This window comes from Sminthopsis crassicaudata, chromosome 6, assembly GCF_048593235.1.
Source record: "Sminthopsis crassicaudata isolate SCR6 chromosome 6, ASM4859323v1, whole genome shotgun sequence".
NCBI lineage: Eukaryota > Metazoa > Chordata > Mammalia > Dasyuromorphia > Dasyuridae > Sminthopsis > Sminthopsis crassicaudata.
Genome location: NC_133622.1, coordinates 191,845,928 through 191,854,881, shown reverse-complemented (window position 1 = coordinate 191,854,881; position 8,954 = coordinate 191,845,928).

Here is an 8,954-nt window from a genome sequence, read left to right as displayed (position 1 = left end):
AATGGGTGAAACAAGGTTGCCCACTATCACCATTACTACTCAATACTGTATTAGAAATGTTAGCTTTGGCAATAAGAGAAGAAAAAGAGATTAAAGGAATTAGAGTAGGTAATGAGGAAACCAAATAAAATGCAAAGAATTACAAAGGAAACTAATTATGTAGGTTACAATTTTCAAAAAAACATAACAGGTTCAAGGGCCCTAAGAACCTCTGGGTCTTCTCTTCCAACTATGTGAGCTTAAAATAATATAGTTAATGCTTTTGTTATTTTGTTAGTAGTGGTCATTTTTAAAAACTTTTAAAAATTATTTTCTTTTTTCTGGTTTTACATGTGTGTTATTTTTAATATACATTTCTTTATGAATTATGTTGAGAGAGAAAAAAAAACAAAAAGGGAAAAACCACAAGAGAAAAAAAGAGAAGAAAAAGTAAAAAATTGTCAACATAGCATGTGTTGATTTACATTCATTCTCCATAGTTCTCTCTCTGAATGCAAATGGCATTTTCTATACAAAGTATAAGGGGATCACTTTGGATCACTTAACCATTGAAAAGAACCAAGTTTTTCATAATTGATCATGGCACAATCTTGTTCTTACTGTATACAATGTATTCCTGGTTCTGCTTGTTTCATTCAACATCAGTTCATGTAAATCTTTCCAGATCTTTTTAAAATCATCTTGTTCATTATTTTTATAGAACAATAATATTTCATTACTTTCATATGTCATAAACTTATTCAGTCATTCTCCAACTGAAAAACATCATTCCAATTCTTTGCCATTTGGTAGTCATTTTTCAAGCAGATTTGATTTTTCCTGACCCCATTTTGGTTCTTGGAAGATAGATATTGGAGAAATTTGCCATTTCTTCTCCAGCTCATTTAACAGATGAAGAAGCTGAGGCAAACTGAGGTAAGTGATTTGTCCAATGTCACACAGCTATTAAGTGCAGGTCAGATTTGAACTCCAGTGTTCCTGACTCCAGGACTGGCTCTTTGTTTACCTAAATACTTTCTTAGTAACTAATTTGTGCTACAGAGAAATAATGACAAAATGAGGAGAACCTCAGAAAAAATCTGAGAACCTGAATTCTGGCTATGGTGTAACCATGGGCAAGTCAATAGCTCTCTATGATACTTGGTTTTCCAATTTGAAGAATGATTTGGGATCCATCAATCCTAAACCCCACCCAACCAAGAGTCCATAGATTGTTTACATTTCAAGAGAACTTGCATAGGGGGAAATTACATCTCTATTTTTACTAACTTGGTTTCTTTTATAATCCTCTATATTTTATTTGATGATTTTAAAAACAAGATTCTGAAAAAAGGAGTCATAGAGTATTGATGGAGGCGATGATACACACGCAAATAAAAGAACCCCTGGTAGATGGTTTCTAAGCTTCCTTCCACCTCTCCCATTCTCTGTTCTATGATCTAAAGCCCCTTTAAGCTCTGACATCTTACTTCCATATTCTAAGATACCACCTAGCTGTCACATTCTGTGTTCTAAAGCCCCTCACAGCCCTGGCTTTCAACGCTGTGCATTCTAAAGTCTTATCCAATTCTCCATAAAGTTCAAAGTATCCTCTTAACTCTGACATTGATTCTATTCCAAGAACCCTTCCAACAATGACATTCCATGTTCTCAGTTCTAAAGCCCCTTTCAATTCTGAAATTCTTTATACTATGTCCCAAGACCTCAGCCAGTCCGTATGCTTTCTGATTCTAAAAGCCAAGTAACTAATATCAGTTTCTAAAATAATTGGTTACTAATTAATATAAACCGAAGCCACTATCTAGGGATGAGGGATCTTCTTCAGTCCCTTGATAAAGATGGATAGGCCCTAATTATAGGACAAAGATGAACTTGTGAGTGGAAGTTAAGTGACCCTAGCTTCAAAGATAGGAAAGATTATTGGGTTGTCTATCCTATTCCTCTTCCAAAACAAGTGATCCCTCCCTCTTCCAAGCCTCTACAACCCTTTGTCTATATTCTCCCAGCTCTTTCTCATATGCTATTCTTGGAAACTCCAACAAATTTGTTATTGTGCTACTGTGGGCCCTTCAGACCATTCTGTCCACACCAACTCATCCTGTGTGGCAACATCCATATCCTCCTGTAAACCCTTTATGGGGAATTAAAAAAAAAGTGCATGGGACCTTCCTCTTGACATGATGTGGGAAGCAGTGAAGAACAAAGACTATCCATTGCCCAGTCTTGCTTCATAAGTAGCCCAATTCCTTTTTTCTGTCACGTGTACCTCTGATAATGTCTTTTACACTCCTTCTTCTATGCTATTTCTTCATTGGTTCTATGATGCAACCTACTCACATCCAACACACAGTTCTCCATCACCCTTTGGGTTACTCACAGCTTTAATTCTACAGAGACTGTGGTTTTACTGCAAGGATGTTTTTCAAATCACAGAATGTGGTTGCCCACAGAGTGTGGGACAGGCACAGGATCATTAAAAGCTCTATGCTACTTCCCAATTGCAATCCAGCTAGTTCACTTCCTCCTGTTCCATTTTATGTGACCAGCTCATTGACCATCTTTAGTGTTTGCCCAAGAGAGATGATTTGATGGACCAGTTTTATCATTTGTTCATCCAACTGTATATCATGACTTGAAAGTAGATACTTCAACTACTTGGCTTTTCCTGTGTGGATATTTAGACTGGATTCTTTTAAATAATGAATAAGAGCATCATTTAGGAGACTGCAATATTTTAGTGTTTGAAGCAATCTTTGGAGAACTTCACAATTCTTAAGGAATCCTTTTTCCATTTAGACGCTTCTGTAGGTCATCTTGTTATTCCACAGTATCTCACTTAGTAGATTGAAAGGCTTCTTCAGGTCTTTCTATTCATCTCTGTCTTTCTCACGGTGTCTAGTAGAGAGTCTTGAACATAACAGGTACTCAGTAAATGTTCATTGGATAAATTTAATTCTCTCTATATATTTAGTAATCATCTACTCTGATCAAGGCTTTTGTGCTTAAGGTCATGAATTCCAAGATACAACACAGACCTTAGTCCCAAGAACCTTACCATCTAATGTAAGGACAAATAAAAATAATTGATACAAGGAAGAATGAAACAAATGTTAAAGGAGAGGTCCAAGTAAAATACAATGAGAGGTGATTTTATTTTATTTATTTATTTTTTTAATTAATAATTTTTATTATATATATTCTTTTTATAATATTATCCCTTGTATTCATTTTTCCAAATTATCCCCCCCTCCCTTTATTCCCTCCCCCCGATGACAGGCAATCCCATACATTTTACATGTGTTACAATATAGTCTAGGTACAATACATGTGTGTGAATATCATTTTCTTGTTGCACAATAAACATTAGATTCCGAAGGTACATGCAACCTGGGCAGACAGATATTAGTGCTAACAATTTACATTCACTTCCCAGTGTTTCTTCTCTGGGTGTAGCTACCTGAGAGGTGATTTTAATGGGAAAAGCTTCAGGGAGCAGATTGCAGTTAAGATAAGGCTTGAAAGAATGGAGGAGGGACACCAACAAATGATGACAGAGAGGTAGAGTTCCATTGAAGCCACCGACTGTTACAAGAGTTTTCCTTTTCTTTTTTAATGGGGAATAGAAGTGAGGAGGAAAAGGGAAAATAAATTTTTCTTCATTGAAAAAAAATTAAAGTAAATGCAAATAATTGATACATGAAGAATAACAATGAATCAATCAATATTCATTATTAACAATTCATATTCCTATAGTACATAAGGTCTACCAAAGTTATTCCCCTCAACAGCTTTGAGAAGTAGATTGTATAAGCTTGGCTTAATTTTACAGATGAGGACATTTTGGTTCAGAAAGGTTAAATGATTTCTCTATGGTGACAAAGCTAGGGCATATACAAATTGGGATTTAGACCAATTCTGCCAACTCTGAATTCTTTCCTCCGATGCCTCATTACAATGATTAGCTACATGACTTTGGGCAATTAATTAATCCTTCTAGGCCTCAATTTTCTCATCTATAAAATGAAAGGAATAGATTTAATAGCTTCTGAGGTCCCTTACAGCTCTAGAGCTATAATCCCACGATCAATCAATTATTGAATCAAGAACATTCATCAAGCACCTGCTGTATAACAGGCACTGTACAAAATGATGATCAAACAAAGAAAATAAAAAATACCCTCCCTGCCCTCAAAGAGCTGATTTTCTGCTGGGTAGGCAACATGTAAATAGTTGTGGACATCCCATGACAAAGTCCAGTCTGGAAAGACAAATGTCAAAAAAAAAAAAAAAAAAAAAAGATGCACAAAATGCCCATGGAATTTTCCTCCAAATTGCATTATGGGAGAAAGATAGGACCTATTTGAGTTTTTTGGGGGTAGTCTTAGGGCTGACTCAGTTGAATTTGACAAATATTTATGTAGGGGTGAGGTGCTTTGTTGTGTTGTCCTTGTAGGTTATGTAAGTCCATATGGGTCTGATTAGATGTGACTCATCAGGACACATAGATATCTAGTCTCATTTACCCTCTCTTTTCCAAGAGAGACTTTAATTCCTTCCAGCAAGAGCATAAAAGATTGGTACTATAGGCTGATCACTTTGGTCTCCTTTGAGGGAGAGTACCAGGATGTATAACTACCTGCCCACCCTAATTATTATTATGGGAAATAATTTTTAGATTCAAGCTGAGCTCTACATTATTATCACTTAGCAGGGAAAGAGTGGTCCAAGCCTTGTATCCAGAGCTTGGCTCCCTTCCCTCCAAATACCAGCTTCACAAAGACCATACGTAGCAACTAGCAAATAAAATCATTTTAGCCAAGTTATGAGCCAAACAGAAAGCAGAGATGGGATAGAGATGAGCATAAATGCCAGAGAATACACAGAATGAATGAGCTATTTCTCTGGGAGCAAGATATCTCAGCTCAACTGAAAAAAATGAACCCTAGATCTCATATAAGGGGAAATTCTCCCAAATCTATGATAAAATAATCTGGGGATAAGCACATGACTGAAGCATCAGCTTCTCTACATGTTAGCTTCTTTCCAAAGTTTCTCTCTCCCTCAGGGACCTCTTCCTGAAACCACATGTCTTTTCTCTCAAAGTTGGAAGCCAAAAGACCAATATATCTTTTCTCACAAGCTCTCATCAGCTCCTCCCTTTATGCAGTCATGGGGCCTTGAATATTCAATTTCCACCAAGAAGAGTCTTCTGGATTTCGAGCATTATTAGATACTTACTATGTGCAGGCCTCTGGGATAAAGTATCTTCTCAGAGAGAGCAATCTATGATACAGTGAAAAGAACATTGAACAGGATCCAGTTCTGCCACGAACTAGTAGGATGATGCTAGACAAGGTAACTGATTTTCCTCCTGTGTAAAATTAGGAGACTGAGCTGAATGATCAGGTCTTTTCCAACTCTAGCAATCTATGGTTCCAATACAATTCAAATAACTATGAAACAAGTCAAGAAATAACTCAGTGTCAAGTACTATGAGACACTTTAAAAAAACTACCTAGGGAGTCAGTGGAGATTTCTTGGAAAAGGAAATATCTGACTTGGGGTTTGAATTAAGAGAGGGACTTCAAAAGACAAAGATAAAAGGACATTTTCTCCTTTCTAAAATAGAAGAATTGATCTACATCAGGATAAAAGATGGAAATAAATATCTCATATACACCAAAATATTTGTAAGATTTATAATATTTATTTATTTTTGTGCTAAGCTTGAAGTCCTTACACTTTTTGCAATTCCCTTTCCTTTTGTGAACCTCAGTTTCCTCCTCTGTAAAATGGAGGATTGGGCAAAGATTCATTTAAACTCCATGTTTTGTTCCAACATCCCTCTCAGCTGGAACATTGTTTCTCCTAGCTCTGCCGTTTTACATTTTAATATCCTTTATCATTAAAATTCATGTTTTATGCTCTAAGGTCCTGCACTTCAAAAATCCAAGTCTCCTAAATGACTAAGGCATGATTGCTTAACAAATGTTTGTTGAACTGAACTGAATCTTCTATGATGTGGAGATATAGCCATGGATATCCAGAGTCACACTTTTCCCCATAACTTTCCACATATATCTATGTATAAATGAAATACACAGGGGCCAGAGCCTGTGATTTGTGCCCTGTGCGTCCTAGGTGAATTTCTGGGTCCCCCTCTGTGCTCGCCTTTCCAATCTCCTTTCTCTGACTCCCCCCTAGCCAAGTGGGAGGGAGCAGGCAGGTTGGAGAAGGGAATGGAAGATTGCCTGGAGAAAGGTCTTAAAGAAGCAAACGCCCTTGAAACTTTTCCTGCTGGCAGAACCCAAAGTCCATCCAATGTCTTTACCAGCCGGAGAACCTTCGGACAGTGTCCAGAATGGGTGGGATCCCTTGAGGGTTTCAGTTTACGTTTTAACATTCATGGAGCTACAAGACCATTGCCTGGTGTTCATCACAGAAAGGTCTGTTCCTGTGATTGATGTAACCTTCAAAACAATCTTTTCCCTTCATAGAGGACACTGGCTGTGTTCCCTTTCTGTCTACCCAGATGATCTCAAGCCAAGCCCCCAAAGGCATGACTGGCCTTATCCACGGGCTGCCTATGAGGTTCAAGATGAGCCATCCTCTCCATCTCAATTAAATTATCTTCTTCATGGCCTGTCAAACTGCCTGTAATTTCATCACCATCATAACGAATATGGCGCTTACAGTTTGTAAAGAGTTTATATAAAATGTAGGGCCAAAGGAACCTCAGAAATCACTGCACTCCCCTCATTTTTCAGATGAGGAAACAAAGGAGAAGTGACTTGGTCATAGACACATAGCTGAATGGACCAGACACAATGTCCCTTGGTCCATATGTAGCTATAACTTTTTGAGTAAAGGCTTTGGCAAGCCTGGGATGGGACAGAGTATGATACATTAAGCTTTATTAATCTATAACAGAGACAGATCCAAGGGAAGGGTATTTCCCATGAAGCACTAGACTTCGAATCAAGATGTAATAGATGGTCCAAATACTCCCTTTCCCAAGATTCTGTATGCCTGAGATGCAGGAATATTACATTATGAAGCATAGATTCTGATGGGGACAGTAAGGAGACTTCTGAGGGTCCTTGAGGAGGGGATAATTCAATGGAGAAAACTAAGAGATTTGTAGTCTCATAAACCTTTTCTTATTGGGAATAAAATGCTCCTGGTATCATTTTTTTTAATGATCCTAAGGCCTTGGCCCCAGTGGATGCTGAGAATGGAGAACTGATCCAGAAGACACTATCTTAAACCAAGCATGTCTACACCAGAGGCTACACGCACCTCATTTGGATTCCAAAGAGAACTCTTCTTATTTGAGGAATGAAATCCCTGAATAGATTATTTCCCTTATTATTCACATGGAATTGAGATTATAATCATCAGAGGATCTTTTCTTTTTATAAATAAATTTAGGCTATGAGGTAACTAGGTGGCCCAGTGGATAGAGCACCAGCCCTGAAGTCAGGAGGCCCTGAGTTCAAATGTGACCTCAGACATTTAACACTTCCTGGTTGTGCGATCCTGGACAAGTAAGTCACTTAACCCAAGGAAAAAAATAAAAAGATTGGCTGAATAAATTGTGGTATATGAATATTATGGAATATTATTGTTCTGTAAGAAATGACCAACAGGATGAATACAGAGAGGCCTGGAGAGACTTACAGGAACTGATGCTAAGTGAAATGAGCAGAACCAGGAGATCATTATACACTTCAACAACAATACTGTATGAGGATGTATTCTGATGGATGTAGCCCTCTTCAACAATGAGATGAACCAAATCAGTTCTAATAGAGCAGTAATGAACTGAACCAGCTACACCCAGAGAAAGAACTTTGGGCGAAGACTATGAACCCCCACATAGAATTCCCAATCCCTCTAATTTTGTCCGCCTGCATTTTGGATTTCCTTCACAGGCTAATTGTACACTATTTCAAAATCTGATTCTTTTTGTTCAGCAAAACAACTGTTTGGTCATGTATACATATATTGTATTTAATTTATACTCTTAACATATTTAACATGTATTGGTCGACCTGCCATCTAGAGGAGGGGGGGAAGGAGAGGAAAAATTGGAACAAAATGTTTGGCAATTGTCAATGTTGTAAAATTACCTATGCAAATATCTGGTAAATAAAAACTATTAATAAAAAAGAAAGAAAGAAAAGAACAGGAAAGGAAAGAAAAAAAGAGAAAATTAAGGTTATACAAATACATTCATTTTTTTTACATATTTCCATATGAGTCATGTTGGGAGAGAAAAATCAGAACAAAAGGAAAAAAAACCATAAGAAAAATGAAACATTAGAGTGCCTTTTGAGGGGGTTTTCTTATTCTTTAAATCATTGTTTTGGTTTTAATTAAATATTTTACTTTTAAATCACATTCCTTTTCTGGTATGTTAATTGGGTTCAAAATGAGTTTAGAGCCCTTAAAGGTTCTGGTGAAATTGAGACAGGGACTTGAGCCAAATGAAATATAGGTACTATCCAATATACTCTTTGTGGAACCCAATAATTTGTGTAAGTTCAGAGTTAAAGGAAACAAAGGCTGCAAGTTATTATAATCAGAAATGAAATCTGAAAGTTGGAAGGGCTCTCATGAGACATGTAGGTCAATGGTCAATAAAGGAACTATATAAGAAATGATAAATGAGTGGCTTAGACCTTTAGAATTACAGTCTGGTTGCCTTGGTCAGGCCAAATCTGGAGTACTGCGTTCTGATCTAGTTGTTACATTTTAGGGAAGAGATAGGCAAGCTGGAGAGAGTATAAAAAAGAGCAATAACCAGAGGTATATTACCTTGAGATGCTCTTATAAGACCATAAAGTTGAAGGAACTAGGGATATTTAACATGAAGGAGAGATGACTGGGATATTCATCATGAGAGCTGAGTAGAAAGACAAGTTGATCTCATCCTCTGAAATGACCCATTC